Consider the following 16,635-nt stretch of genomic DNA (forward strand, 5'->3'; position numbering starts at 1 on the left):
TCAGGTTTTCAAGATGAAGAGTTTTAGAGATTGGATGTAAAACAATGTGAATGTGCTTAACACTACTAAGTTGTGCACTTAAAACTGGCTAAGATAGAAAATTTTATGTTATTTGTGTTTTACCATAATTGCATACATATATGTATGTGTACATGCATGTACGTGCAAGCACATGTATATAAAATTTACAGATTATGTAGCCCTGTAATGACAGTTCTTCAGCTTCTGGTAACTAAGATGTGGTCTTCTGAAAGGAAGTGAATGGATACATTTAAAAGGTCTGGGGCTTATCACACAAGTAAGAACAAGCATGTTTTTCTATATATTTCATCTGTAGCTTTTCTTCAAGTGAATTACAAACTCCTTTCTGTATAAACACAGTATCTTCTGCTTATCACAGACACTCAATATTCCATGCCAGGCAAGTAGGAAGCTGGCTGGAACAAGGATGTTTAGGGTGCATGTTACTCATATCTCCAAATTTTAACAATATAATTTTAAAATAAGCTAGAACTGAAAGGAAATTTGGGAGATCATACTAGAATCATCATCAAGCCGTTTCTTAAAGCTCTTAAAACCAAGGAATATAAACTTATTTCATCATTATTCATTCAAAGACCTTACGCATTAGGTTAAAAAAGTGTCTTCATAAAACGTCATCAAACTATACAGAGGTGATCATTGACAACAGTGTGAATTAACTAAATGCCACTTAAACATAAACTTGGATCAAGGTCACACAATTTCTCAGTACAGAACATGGAATTTAAATTCTGGTCTGCATGACTTCAAAGCCTGTGCATATACCATTTCCTATCACCCTTTAATGTCAACAAATGTACAACCAAAATAGTTAAACTACTCTATAAAACTAAATGTAAGTTTGGGTACACTCAACACTTCTTGTCAAGAGCACAGTTAGCGCTGATAGAGGATAAATCAGTTTAGTTCAGTCGCTCAGTCGTGTCCGACTGTTTGTGACCCAATGAACCGCAGCACGCCAGGTCTCCCTGTCCATCACCAATTCCCGGAGTCCACCCAAACCCATGTCCATTGAGTCGGTGATGCCATCCAACCATCTCATCCTCTGTCGTCCCCTTCTCCTGCCCTCCCATGTTTTATTTCTCAAATAACTTTTTAGTACTTGATGAGATCCTAAATTACATGGACTAAAAACAACTTTTTCCCTAGAAGTGATTTTTTTTTCTTTTAATCTTTCTTAATAAAGGAAACTCTTTCTAACAAGGAAAAGTGGGTTTATAAAAAATAACTATGTCCTCTTGTGACCTATTTATATTATTTTTAATAAAGGGCTACTTGAATATATTGACTCAAATAGTATATAATTAGAGGATGTAATACCATAGGGATAAACTTGATCTTTAAAATTGCCAGATTAATATCCTTTCTAAATATATTACAAAGAATACAAAATTCTGATATAAATCTAAAATGCTTAATTTTGTAGATTAGTATGAATAGGCTTTTAAAATATACCTTGGCTTCCACAGAGCTGAAGGAGGGCATAAAATTGCACCTCATCTTTTGCTTTTCTCTTTGAATATGAATGGATAGTATCAGGGTTCCCTTACTTTCTTGTTTCATTTCTGGAAACAGCCATCCATTACATCCCTTTCTCCAGGCATCTCACATACTCTGTGGCTTTCAAACACCAAATTTGATGATTGTTCTTTTGTTGTGGTGGAGATTTAGTCGCTAAGTTGTGTCTTACTTTTGCAACCCCATGGGCTATAGCCCACCAGGCTCCTCTGTCCATGGAAAGCCTGGCATGCTGCAGGCCATGGGGCTGCAAAGAGTCAGACACAACGGAGCAACTGAACTGAACTGAACTGGCTTTCACATAGAGATGGTAGGGATGGATAGTTTCACTTGCATGTTATGTCAAAAGCAACTTTGACATGCAACTGACAAAGCCTGAAAAAGCAGATCCGATTGTGAATGTTCTTCTGCCACCACTCCTCTCCCAAATCACCCATCTTAATCCACTCTAGTCAGACTTTGACGTCCTTACAGTCTCAAAGATGATATTTTGCACTGCCTCATTGCTTCTAGCAAAAGAATGAGAAACATCTAAATCACAAAGAAGAATGAGGAATGATACTTCTCCACTACAATGTCTTCAAGGAAAAAACACAAAGGTTACAGGAAGAACTCTTATTCAGGTGTTAGGGTTAACATCAACTTTTCTGACATTGAGAGATAAGGTGATTAGACCAGGTATAATGGCTTGAAGAGGGCTGCCTTGGGAGACAGTTTTGGTAACATTAACTTCTCAATGCAAATTATTAAACATTTCCATTACCCTTACCCTTAGGAAAATTCATTTATCCAACAAGAATCTTAAGCTTATAACTCCAATGCCTCATTCTTCACTTCATACAAAAACAAAACCTGTCCATGCCTTTGAAATAGTTCAAGGTACCCTATCATATTAAATAGCATCCACATTTTTAACTCAGTCTCCTTTCCAAAAAGTTTAATCTGAGTAAGCACTAACCCTGGGATACAAAAATAATTTGACAACTGAGTTATTCTGTAAGAAATGATATGAATATTTATCTGTTTGTTTTTTTAACTTAAAATGGATAAACAAACAAACATATCTCCTCAGTTGAAAGTCATCCAAACATAATCTCCAAACTCTCCAAATCATAAAGGGAGAAAAAAAAAAAAAATCCAAGGGAATGAATTCTCAAAGTTAGCTCCAGAACATATCAGGAGTTTAAAAATATATTAGAACTGGCTAGATCTTTTTCAGATACACACTTAAATTTGTGATATGAAAGAGAAATGAATTCATGGGTCAATAATAAGAATGCCATTTTAAAAGGAAGAATATGAAAATAAACAAGTTTATCTTGTTTTTTGCACTTCATGTTTAATAAATCACTTTGAAAATAAACTTTCTTTGTTCTTTTATTCCATCCTCCATGAAATGAGAACTATAAAATCACTGATAAACGGCTCGAAAGACTTTCCCTTCACCATAGTGACAGTACACACCGTTACGTAAACGCCACTTAAGCTGACCCTAGGCAAACACGGCACCACCAGACACTCCATTTTACTCCTTTTACTTTTCCTGTCCTTAATACTTCAGAGGAAACCCAACTGGGATGAGATAGTATTCTGGGAATAGTTGGGTCGATCCTTTTTTAGGCTGTGGGCTCTGTGGCAGGTTATAATCCTAGCTGACAAAGATAAGGTTCTCATCATGGTTTAAACAACATGAAACATCAGAGAGAAAAATGCGGTTGTTACAGCACTGAGGTTCACAGGAAGTTCGCACCTAGTGCAAAGCACGGTTGGTTCAGAAATTACTGAGGTCAACCCTCATCTCAAAAGCTTATGGCAATGTTTCACTTTGCAGGTCCCTACAAATAACCAATATGACCTTGACACCAGTTAAACTGAAAAACATATGCTGAATAAAAGATTTTTTTTTTTTAAACTGCAAGTATTGTGGTGCTGGAGAAGACTCTTATTTCATTAAATTTTGAGTAAGATTTTTTTTAATTTACTTTAATTGGAGGCTAATTACTTTACAATAGTGTAGTGGTTTTTGCCATACATTCACATGAATCAGCCATCGGTGTACATGTGTTCCCCATCCTGAACCCCTGTCCCACCTCTCTCCCTATCCCATCCCTCTGGATCATCCCAGTGCACCAGCCCTGAGCACCCTGTCTCATGCATCAAACCTGGACTAGCAATCTGTTTCACATATGATAATATACATGTTTCAAAGTTATTCTCTCAGATCATCCCATCCTCACCTTCTCCCACAGAGTGCAAAAGACTGTTCAATACATCTGTGTTTCTTTTGCTGTCTTGCATATAGGGTTATTGTTGCCATCTTTCTAAATTCCATATATATGTGTTAGTATACTGTATTGGTGTTTTTCTTTCTGACTTACTTCACTCTGTATAATAGGCTCCAGTTTCATCCAACTCACTAGAACTGATTCAAATGTATTCTTTTTAATGGCTGAATAATATCCCATTGGAGAAGGCAATGGCAACCCACTCCAGTACTCTTGCCTGGAAAATCCCATGGATGGAGGAGCCTGGTAGGCTGCAGTCCATCATGTTGCTAAGAGTTGGATACGACTGAACGACTTCCCTTTCACTTTTCACTTTCATGCATTGAGGAAGGAAATGGCAACCCACTCCAGTGTTCTTGCCTAGAGAATCCCAGGGACTGGGGAGCCTGGTGGGCTGCCGTCTATAGGGTCGCACAGAGTCAGACACGACTGAAGCGACTTAGCAGCAGCAGCAGCAATATCCCATTGTATAAATGCACCACAGCTTTCTTCCATTTGTCTGCTGATGGACATCTAGGTTGCTTCCATGTCCTGGCTATTATAAACAGTGCTGCGATGAACACTGGAGTATGCGTGATCTCTTTCAATTCTGGTTTCCTAGGTGTGTATGCCCAGCAGTGGGATTGCTGAGTCACATGGCAGTTCTATTTCCAGTTTTTTAAGGAATCTCCACACTGTTCTCCATAGTGGCTGTACTAGTTTGCATTCCCACCAACAGTGTAAGAGGCTTCCCTTTTCACCACACCCTCTCCAGAGTTTATTGTTGGTAGACTTGGATAGCAGCCATTCTGATTGCATGAGATGGTACCTCATTGTGGTTTTAATTGGCATTTCTCTGATAATGAGTAATGTTGAGCATCTTTTCATGTGTTTGTTAGCCATCTGTATGTCTTCACTGGAGAACTGTCTGTTTAGTTCTTTGGCCCATTTTTTTGATTGGGTTGTTTATTTTTCTGGAATTGAGCTGCAGGAGTTGCTTGTATATTTTTGAGATTAATTCTTTGTCAGTTGCTTCATTTGCTATTATTTTTTTCCATCTGAAGGCTGTCTTTTCACCTCACTTATAGTTTCCTTCGTTGTGCAAAAGCTTTTAAGTTTAATTAGGTCCCATTTGTTTATTTTTGCTTTTATTTCCATTACTCTGGGAGGTGGGTTATAGAGGATACTGCTGTGATTTATGTCAGAGAATGTTTTGCCTATGTTTTCCTCTAGGAGTTTTATAGTTTCTGGTCTTACATTTAGATCTTTAATCCATTTTGAGTTTATTTTTGTGTATGGTGTTAGAAAGTGTTCTAGTTTCATTCTTTTACAAGTGGTTGACCAGTTTTCCCAGCACCACTTGTTAAAGAAATTGTCTTTTCTCCATTGTATATTCTTGCCTCCTTTGTCAAAGATAAGGTGTCCATAGATGTGTGGATTTATCTCTGGGCTTTCTATTTTGTTCCATTGATCTATATTTCTGTCTTTGTGCCAGTACCATACTGTCTGGTATGGTACAGTAGCGTTGCAATATAGCCTGAAGTCAGGCAGGTTGATTCTTCCAGTTCCATTCTTCTTTCTCAAGATTGCTTTGGCTATTTGAGGTTTTTTGTATTTCCATACAAATTGTGAGATTATTTGTTCTAGTTCTGTGAAAAATACTGTTGGTAGCTTGATAGGGATTGCATTGAATCTATAGATTGCTTTGGGTAGTATACTCATTTTCACTATATTGATTCTTCCAATCCATGAACATGGTGTATTTTTCCATCTATTTGTGTCCTCTTTGATATCTTTTATCAGTGTTTTATAGTTTTCTATATATAGGTCTTTTGTTTCTTTAGGTGGAGAAGACTCTTGAGAGTCCCTTGGACTGCAGGATCAAACCAGTCAATCCTAAAGGAAATCAAGCCTAAATACTCATTGGAAGGACTGATGCTGAAGTTGAAGCTCCAATCTTTTGGCCATCTGATGTGAAGAGCCGACTCACGGGAAAAGACCCTGATGCTGGGAAAAACTGAAGGCAAGGGAATTGCGGGGGACTTCCATGGTGGTTCAGACTGTAAAGAACGCCTGCAGTGCAGGAAACGCTGGTTCAATCCTGGATTCAGGAAGATCCCCTGGAGAAGGGAATTGCTACCCACTCCAGTACTCTTGGAGAAGGCAATGGCACCCCACTCCAGTACACTTGCCTGGAAAATCCCATGGACAGAGGAGCTGGTGGGCTGCAGTCCATGGGGTTGCTAAGAGTCAGACACGACTGAGCAACTTCACTTTCACTTTTCACCTTCATGCGTTGGAGAAGGAAATGGAAACCCACTCCAGTGTTCTTGCCTGGAGAATCCCAGGGACGGGGAGCCTGGTGGGCTGCCGTCTATGGGGTCACACAGAGTCGGACATGACTGAAATGACTTAGCAGCAGCAGCAGCAGCCAGTACTCTTGTTTGAGAATCCCATGGACAGAGGAGCCTGGCAGGCTACAGTCCATAGGATCGCAAAGAGTCAGACACAACTGAGCAACTTTCACTTTTGGGTTCGTATCCCATCCTTGGCTTCCCTTATAGCTCTGATGGTAGAGAATCTATCTTCGATGAAAGAGACCTAGGTTTGACCCCTGGGTGGGGAAGATCCCCTGGGGAAGAGAATGGCAACTCACTCCATGGGAGTGAGTTCTTGCTGGAGAATCCCATGGACAGAGGAGCCTGGCGGGCTACAGTCCATGGGGTCACAAAGAATCAGACACAACTGAGCAACTAACATTTTCACACTCTCAAGAGAAGGGGGGTGACAGAGGATGAGATGGTTGGATGTCATCACTAACTCATGGAAATGAGTTTGAGCAAACTCTGGGAGACAGTGAAGGACAGGGAAGCCTGGTGTGCTGCAGTCCATGGTGTCACAAAGAGTTGGAATCGACTTAGTGACTGAGCAACAACAAGGCAATTGGTTAAGAGCACAGTCGTGGGAGCCAGACCATGTGGCTCTGTAATTTGCTAGGTTATATAATTTAGTATTACTTAAATTCCCTGTGCCCACTTTTCAGTTCAGTTCAGTCGCTCAGTTGTGTCCGACTCTTTGCGACCCCATGAATCGCAGCGCACCAGCCTGTCCATCACCAACTCCCGGAGTTCACCCAGACTCATGTCCATCGAGTCGGTGATGCCATCCAGCCATCTCATCCTCTGTCATCCCCTTCTCCTCCTGCCCCCAATCCCTCCCAGCATTAGAGTCTTTTCCAATGAGTCAACTCTTCACATGAGGTGGCCAAAGTATAAAATAGGAAAAATAAGATAAAATACAGTAACAGGATAATTTAGTGCCTGTATATAAAGCACTAAGAATAGTACTTGGCACTTAGTATTAGATGTATTAGCTATTATTGTTATTATAAATTATTCTGTTGGCTGATTATAGTTTAAAAATCATACTACAAACCAAATAAAGAGTTTTTTATACTGAACTTATTTTGCTGTTGAAGGGGAGTAGTAGGCAAGGGGAAATTCTGACATACTGCAGTTCAAATTTGCCTGGAGCCCTGCAGAGTCTAGTGACTTCAGGATCAAAGAAGCATTTCAGAAAAGTTGGTAGGAAGATAAAGGTAAGGTGGCCAAGATGGAGAAGGAAGACCCTGAGCTCACTTCCTCTAAACAAACATATCAAAATTGCAACTATTTACAGAGCAATGACTTATGAGAACAACCTGAAAACTAGCAGAAAAGACTGTCAACAACTAAATACATAAAGAAGGAACCACAAAGAAACAGGAAGGAGGGGTAGAGATATGGGAGTACACTCCCACACACTTTGGTAGGCAACATACAAATGGGAGAATTATCACAAATGTAGAGGTTCTCCTCAAGGGGCAAAGGGTCTGAGCCCATATTGGACTCCCTTGCCTGGGGGTCTTGCATTAGGAAGATGAGCCCCCAAACATCTGGCTTTGAAGGCCAATGGGGCTTGTGTACAGGAGAGCTGGAAAGCTGCAGGAAGCACAGACTCCACTCTTGAAGGGATTATGCAAACTTTCACATGCTCTGAGTCCTGGACTTTTGTTTGGTTGGAGATTTTTAAAATTATTGATTCAGTTTCGTTACTGATACTTGGTCAGTTCATATTTTCTTTCTGGTTCAGTCTTGGAATAGTATATGTTTCTAAAAATTTATCCACTTATAAATTGTCTATTTTATTATGCATAATTATTCACAGTAATCTGTTATGATTCTCTGTATTTCTGTGGTATTATCTGAAACTTCCTGCCTTTTATTTCAATTTTATTGATTTGGACCCTCTCTCTTTTATTAATGAATCTGACTAAAGGTTTATCAGATTTGTGTATCTTGTCAAAGAGCCAGCTTTTAGTTTCACTGATCTTTTGTATTGTTTTATTTCATTTATTTCTGCTTGGATCTTTATGTTTTATTTCCTTTTACTGACTTTGGTTTTTGTTTGCTATTCTTTATCTAGTGGCTTTAGGTGTAAAGTTAGGTTATTTAAGATTTTTCTCATTTCCTGAGGTAAGCTTGTATTGTATAAACTTCCCTCTTAGAACTGCTTTTGCTGTGTCCCATAGGTTTTAGATCATTGTGTTTTTGCTTTCCTTCATCTCTAGATACTTTTTTATGTTTCCTTCGATTTCTTCAGTGATCCATCAGTTGTTTAGTAGCATATTGTTTAGTCTCCACATGTTTGTGTTTTTTTTCAGTTGATTTCCAGGGACATAGTGTTGTGGTTGGAAAAGATACCTGATATGATTTCAGTCTTAAATTTACTGAGTTTTGTTTTGTGGACTAGCTTGTTCATTTCTCAGTGTGCGCATCTGGAAAAAAAACATGTATATTCAGCTTCTTTTGGATGAAATGTTCTCTATATATCTATTAAGTCTATCTGAGCTAATGTGTCATTTAAAGCCAATATTTCCATATTGATTTTCTTTCTGGATAACCTATTGATGTAAACAGGGTGTTAAAATCTCCTACTATTACTATGAGACTGGCTCAAGGTTTATCAATTTATCTTTTCAAAGAAACAACTTTTCCCTTCCTCCCTTTATATTTGTCACTTTCTCTATATTATTTAATCTTTGTTTTATGTATTAAATGGTCCTATGTTAGTGCATATGTACTTACAATTATTATATCTTATTGGATTGATCCCTTACAATTATTATATATTATTGAATTTGGAAAGGCCTTTCTATAAATGATAAATAACTCAGAAACTTTTAAGAAAAGTGCTATATATTTTTCTTTCTAAAAAAACTTCTAGGGAGCAAAAAAAAAAAAGTACTATTAAACAAAGTCAAAAGACCAAGGAAAAAACTGGATGTTTAACCAACTGAAAACTGAATGTAGTTATTTCAACGGGTTGAGGAAGGACTATGGTAAACTTCTCATGTTTGCATTACTTTTTTTTTATTACTTTCATAATTAGAAAAAAAAGGTAAAAATATAAGAACAAAACACTGACATCCAAAGTACAAACTGCTGCTGCTAAGTCACTTCAGTCATGCCCGACTCTGTGCGATCCCACAGACGGCAGCCCACCAGGCTCCGCCTTCCCCGGGATTCTCCAGGCAAGTACACTGGAGTGGGTTGCCATTTCCTTCTCCAATGCATGAAAGTGAAAAGTGAAAGTGAAGTTGCTCAGTCGTGTCTGACTCTTTGTGACCCCATGGACTGCAGCCCACCAGGCTCCTCCATCCATGGGATTTTCCAGGCAAGAGTACTGGAGTGGGTTGCCATTGCCTTCTCCCAAAGTACAAACAACTTGTAACAATTCCTGCAGATGGACACTACTTAATTTGGAGAATTATTTCTTACTTAGGTTAACACATCCTTCTCTAAAAGACTATCTACAGAGAAAATATATCCTTCTATATATAAATTGCTTTTGGTAGGGTTACATTGGATTTACTACCAACATTGAGGTCCCAAAGATGATTATTTCCATTGAATACACAGAATTGGGATGGGGTACACAGAAAAAATGATCAAATATAAGAAAGAAAGGTTATATACTATACATAAGTCCTATTTGCTGAGTGCTCATCTCTGCACATACACATAGCTGGCAACTTCCTTTTATTAGTTCATCCTTCTAGAAATTATTTTCGTGCACACAAAAGTCAACATAAAAGTCAACACATATATTAATATATATATATACATAAGTTATACATCTTCCCCAATGGCTCAGACAGTAAAGAATCTGCCTGAAATGTAGGAGACTCAGGTTCAATCCCTGGGTTGGGAAGATCCCCTGGAGAAGGAAATGGCAACCCACTCGAGTATTCTTGCCTGGAGAATTCCATGGACAGAGCCTGGTGGGCTAGAGTCCATGGGGTCACAAAGAGTCGGACTCGAACTGAGCGACTAACACACACGCATGTGCGCGCATGCACACACGTATATTATACATATATACATATATACACATAGATAATTTTACCCCTTTTGCTTTTCCACAAAAAAATAGCTAACTCTACAAAATTTCTGCAATTTTCCATTTTATTAAGTAATATCTATTGGAATTTTTTATACAAAATATTAGTACACAAAGCATGCCCTCGTTATTTTTTACAGCTGCATCCACTGCATATATATACTATCATTTATGGTACTGGCTTGCTAATGATAAGCACTTGAGTTAAAGAGGAATTTAAATTACAATCATAGAATGATTCCTTTATCAAAGACCAACAAATTTCAAGGACTTCCCACGTAGCTCAGTGGTAAAAGAATCCACCTGCCAATGCAGGAGCTGTAAGAGATGTAGGTCTGATCCCTGGATAGGGAAGATCCCCTGGAAGAGGAAATGGCAACCCATTCCAGCATTCTAGATGGGATAATCTCATAGACAGAGGAGCCTAGAGGACTACAGTCCAAAGGGTCGTAAAGAGTCAGACATGACAGAGCTCGAAGGCATGCACAACAACAAATTTTGAACAAAAGGTAAAAATCTTATATGGTTAATATAGTACCATCAAGGTTACTGGGCTCATTGGGGTATTAGAGTAACAGTAGTAAGTCCAAAAGTACAAATATATTTCTAAAAATATATTCCAGCATATTAGTTATAAATCTACTTGCTCATATCTAGATTTTTAATTTGAGATTATTATGGATAATTTTACCCATATGATCCAGTCACAAGATATGTCAGAGAAACTGTCAGAGTTTAAGAAGGATACCACAGAGATTTTTATTTTGATCTATGGAATGTGAAAACATCATTGAAAAGCAGAAAGAAGATAATTACCAAGTGGCCCTTAAAACCATCTCTTTCCTCTAGAAAACATAATGAACAAACATCTAAAAAGATACCCTCTACTAACTAAAATCAGTGATCCTTTTCTTATTAGTAGAAGATAACTTGAGTGTCCATCCACAGATTTATATATAAAGATTTAACCATTACAAGAGATGTTTATATTTACCTGGTTGGATAAACTAAATTTTGCTTATAATTCATAATTTATTAGTTTATGTAGCTAAAAGCATATACATTTAAGTATTTGCCAATTTTTAAAATCGGCATTCTTTGTTTTTTCTAGTACTGATCCATTTCCTGTAGTGAATTAAATTAGTATTTCTTAAACTTACAGTCTCTATAAGAAGGGTGAGAATTCAATATACAAAGACTAGGAATTCCTGTATGTTAAAATTCATGGGAAAAAAACCCAAAACCTGAGACAGGTTAAAACAACCTACAAGCACCCAGAAGAGTCATTAGTGCCTCTACTAGCAGTCTTTCAACTACTGGGTAAAAAACACTCAAAGGGACAATTTAAAAGTACTCGTAATCAAAGAGAAACAAAAAAATGATACTAGCAAATGGAGAATAAATTTAAACTGAGACACAAGAATATTATTTACTGACCTTTTTTTCATTTCTTAGAAATTCAGGCTATAAGCCAATCCTTTAAGAGTAAAAATTAAAAATTTTTATATATCCGCTTGTATGTTATTTTGGAATATCAGTTCTTCATAAAATACCATGACTTTAAATTACATATTTTAGTCTTTTTACTAAAATGTTAATCTTTATAAGTGATCTGTACTTTGGATGAAGTTTTGATAGTTAAGCAATCATTTATTTTCAGTTGTGCTCTATAATGTTAGAGCAAAATTGTGACAATCTGAATATTCTCTGGAAAATTCAGATTGACAGCTCTTTAGAAATTTCATTTACTTTAAAATTCACTTCAGATCTTATCTTTCATATGAATGGGATCTAAAAGTGGTAGTAACAGCTAGCATACCTTTGCTAACTATAGAAACCTGTGCCTGGTAATTATCTCCAACCTTTTCCATATAGAATATCCTTATGATTATTTATACTCTTGTCTTCCTCGAATATGCAAATCTAATTTAAAACTAACAGGTTTATTCATGAAGAATACATTTGGGAACCTTAAAAAATAAGTGTCCACACACTTATGTGATAACTATTTGGGGGACATTGAATCATGTGCATACTGTGGATGAGTATAACATGGTTTCACCCTTAAGGACCTCACAGTACAGCACATAAGACAAACATGTAAAAGTAAGTAGTAAAACACATGTTCTTAGGAGAATGGTTAGGAACACTGTCTTGGTCTCCTAGGGTTGCCATAACAAAATACCACAAACTGGGTAGTTTAAAACAAGAGAAATGGAACTTCCCTGGTGGTCCAGTACTTAAGAATCCACCTATCAATGCAGGGGATTCAGGTTCGATCTCTGCTCCGGAAACTAAGATCTCACATGCCACAAGGGCAACTAAGTCCGTGTGCTGCAACGAAGATTCCACGTGCTGCAGTTAACACTCAATGCAGCCAAAAGTAAATCAATACACATTAAAAACGTAGAAATCTATTCTCTCAGAGTTCTGTAGGCTAGAAGTCCAAAATCAAGGTGCAGGCAGAGTCAGGCTCCCTCTGGAGACGCTAGGGAAGATGTCATCATTGCCTCTTCTAGTGGTACTGGCATTCCATGACATTTCTGGGCTTGTAGCTGCATCACTCCAGTCTCTGCCTCCATCTTCACAAGACATTCTTCTCTCTGTGCTCTCTTCTCTTCTTGTAAGACTCTAGTCATTGGATTTAGGGCTCACTCTAGTCGGACCCTACGTCAACAAATTACATATGCAAAGACCTTATTTTGGGCAGATAAGAACTTCTGGGGGATACTATTCAACCCATTACATTAACTGTGTATGAGGAAAAAAAGGAAAACAAAAAAAGACTTATCAGACTGTGTAAACTTCAGGTTAAAGTGTTTTACAATTTGCTCTTGGTTGAGGCCAGGGAAAGAGGACAGTTTCACAACTACTTAAACTTTTTTAACATGTTCAGTTGGTGGTGGTGGTGGTTTAGTCACTGAGTTGTGTCCAACTCTTGTGACCCCATGGGCTGTAGACAGCCAGGCTCCTCTGTCCATGGGATTTCCCAGGCAAGAATACTGGAGTGGGTTGCCATTTCCTTCACAGGAAAGGAATCCTTCTTGACCCAGTGATTGAACCTGTGTTTCCTACACTGTAATCGGTCTTCTGAATTGCAGGCAGATTCTTTACAATTGAGCCACCAGTTGTTGTTCAGTCGCCAAGTGTATCTGACTCTTTGCAACTCCATGGACTGCAGCACGCCAGGCTTCACTATCTCCCAGAGTTTGCTCAAACTCATGTCCTTTGAGTCAGTGATGCCATCCAACCATCTCATCCTCTGTCACTCTCTTCTCCTCCTGCCCTCAATCCTTCTAAGCATCAGGGTATTTTCCAAATGGGTCATGGTGGAGTTCTCACAAAACATGAATCACTGGAGAAGGGAATGGCAAACCACTTCAGTATCCTTGCCTCGAGAACCCCATGAACATTATGAAAATGAGCCACCAGGGGGTTGTGCAAAGCTTCATTTCAACAATGGATCTGAGATGATTTAATACAGTATCCTCAAAGTCCAAAAGAGTTATTGTATTTTGATCTATATCAATGACCCTTCAAAATTTCATCCTATAGTATGAAAAATGACAAAATAAAGTAGAGATGACACTTCTATCTGTTGTTACCTGTAGCACCATGTATTTCATAGAATTAAGGGCAAGGTTGTTTTTCTCTTTGATGAGCCATAAGTAAGATGCTGTTTGATTTTTATTGAACGTAATTATTCATACTTGCCAGAAAGAATAGAAATATAGTCATAATCACTGAAACAAAAGAACCAGCTATCCCATCTCTTGAGGAATTCTTAGGCCTATGAAAAGTCCCCCAAACCACAATTAGGTCATAATCATTCAAAAAAGAGGAAAAACCCAGCAACAACTCTAACATTGTTTTCAAGAGTCATATTTCTTAATTGATGCTTTTATTCTGGCTGTAGCTTTCTTTTTTTTTCATGTTTGTTAGATGTTTGACAATTAACATCTAAGTTAATTGGCAAAACAGAGGTTAAATATAATTATTTCTTTACTTGTACTGTTTACTAAAAAGTATTTCTGTGGTAAAAAAATGACAAAATTATTCATGCACATTCAGTTTGAAACTTGGGCTTAATTACTGTTTTCTAGGAGGTAAATATATTTCTTTGAATTTTGGGATTAAAAAAAGGTTTATGTCACAACAACATTCATGATTTCTAGCTCTTTTTGAGAACTATTATCTATTTGTTTTGCGTGCCTTATAAAATGCCTGATAGATGTTATACCCCTTCAAAAACATGATACTTTAGAAAATGAATTCTATAGTACACTTGCTACAAATATGGTCTCTTCCCACCCCCCTTTTCAACAGTAGCTTAAATAATGCAAGTACAAATGCCACTTCTTTAAATATCTGATGGGTCCTCAGCACTCTGGCATGTGCTAGCTTTGTCCCCAAGCTTTTTTTTTTTTTTTTTTTGGCCTGTCAGCTGTGAGAAACAGTTTTCTACCAATTACTGTCACAATATGAATAAATTCAAAACTGAAAATATAAGCACTGAATATTTTCAGTAAATTTATCCCAAAACTATATTAAAATAGGGATTTAGCATGTAAACAAGGAATTTAGCAAGTAATAAGAAGCATCACATTGTACTTTGTCTTCTATAAATAAAAATACAATAGAAGAAGATAAAGGGAAATGCACTCAAGCACAGAAGAGAAATGGGCAAATGACAGCAAGCGTATAAAATGAAAAGAAAGTTACAGCCAGAATAAAAGCATCAATTAAGAAATATGACTCCCGAAAATGTTAGAGTTGTTGCTGGGTTTTTCCTCTTTTTTGAATGATTATGACTTAATAATAAGTAATTTTTAAAAGATTTATATAGTATTTCTCTCTTTGTCCAACACTGGTTTCCTTAGTATGTGCCTTTAAACATTAGGCCAGCAGATGGTTGCTAACATGATTGTGGTTCAAAAGGTGTTAAAAAACGTGCTATAAAAACTACTAACATTCTTAGGTTATTACTGTTAATAAAACCTCAAATAAACAAGATAGAGTTGGCTCTTACTCTAGACTGGTTCTCTGCCAAAAATTGTGTGGGGAGAGGTTTAACAAAAATCCTACATTTACAGGTACAACTAATAGGTATACAGTTTGTGTGGGCTCTATATGTATAATCCCAACGGTCCAGCAACCCGGTTTGGTCAGAACTCTGCTCCTTTAGTCCTAAATCACAGTTAAGTTTGTATGCCGTGGTGATGATGACCATTACTCCCAAGACACACTCTTTTAAACTTATTTTCAGAACAGGCCTGATGCTGACCTTTGTGCACTGTCACTCTTTTCTTTTTCGAAACACAAAGAACTAGAAGATTGGGCCTGAAAGTCATAGTTCTCGACGTTACTGACCTCTACTTGTCTCTGACTTTCCCTCCCTATTTTTAATTCACCCATATTCAGTCAAAGTCATGTTATCATTTCTTTCCCCTAAATGCCCCTCACAAGTATGCATCTTTTACAGACTACTACCACCCATTACTTCAGATTGGCACCGTTTGCCTGTATTATTGCAGTAGCAATAGCTTCCTAAATAATCATGTGCACCCAAATCTATACTGCCAGAGTAATCTCCCTCAATTCCCCCTTTAATCATGTCATAGCTCTTTCAGACCTATCCCAAGGCTTACCATAACCTATACAGAAGCATTTCTCAAAACATGTTTTATAGAATACCAGGGTTTCACAAGATTTTAACCTGTTTCAGTTTTTTTTAAAAAAAGACTTTTTTAGCCACATGAAGCTTAGCTGCAAAAGTGGTTTCTGCTTTTGATGTACTAAAGACATATTACATATATCCGACGGTGGGAGAGTATACATTCCCCAAATTTATTTCATTGTATAACTCTTTTTTTTTTTCTAATTTTATTTTATTTTTAAACTTTACATAATTGTATTAGTTTTGCCAAATATCAAAATGAATCCACCACAGGTATACCACACAATACCTTGCCATCTCTCCTAGAACACTATGGTAGTTTAAGCACAAACTCCTTAGTTTGCTCTTTATGACTCTCTAACATCTGACCTCAAACTATTTCTAAACTTACCTCTCACTGACTTCTATATGAATTTCCACCTTCAACCAGACTTCACACTCACTATATTCTGAGCACTCACTATATTCTGCCCTTTGCCCTTCACACTCACTATATTCTGCCCTTTGCCCTAGAAGGTTGACCAGTATGGATTATATCAAAGGCTCCCTTGCTCTTTGACTTCTACTGAGATTCGGATATTAGAGAATATCAATGAGACTAGGGCTTCCCTGGTGGCTCAGCGGTAAAGAATCCACCTGTGATGTAGGAGTCACAGGTTTGATCCCTGGATCAGGAAGATCCCTTGGAGAAGG

General features: G+C 37.6%; 1 protein-coding gene across 2 annotated transcripts in view; it reads right to left on the bottom strand.

Annotated features, from left to right (window-relative positions):
* NDUFAF2 (NADH:ubiquinone oxidoreductase complex assembly factor 2) overlaps positions 1-16,635 on the bottom strand; it is a 165,941-nt gene that overhangs the window by 92,809 nt on the left and 56,497 nt on the right. The window lies entirely within an intron of this gene.

This window comes from Bos indicus, chromosome 20, assembly GCF_029378745.1.
Source record: "Bos indicus isolate NIAB-ARS_2022 breed Sahiwal x Tharparkar chromosome 20, NIAB-ARS_B.indTharparkar_mat_pri_1.0, whole genome shotgun sequence".
Taxonomy (NCBI): Eukaryota; Metazoa; Chordata; class Mammalia; order Artiodactyla; family Bovidae; genus Bos; species Bos indicus.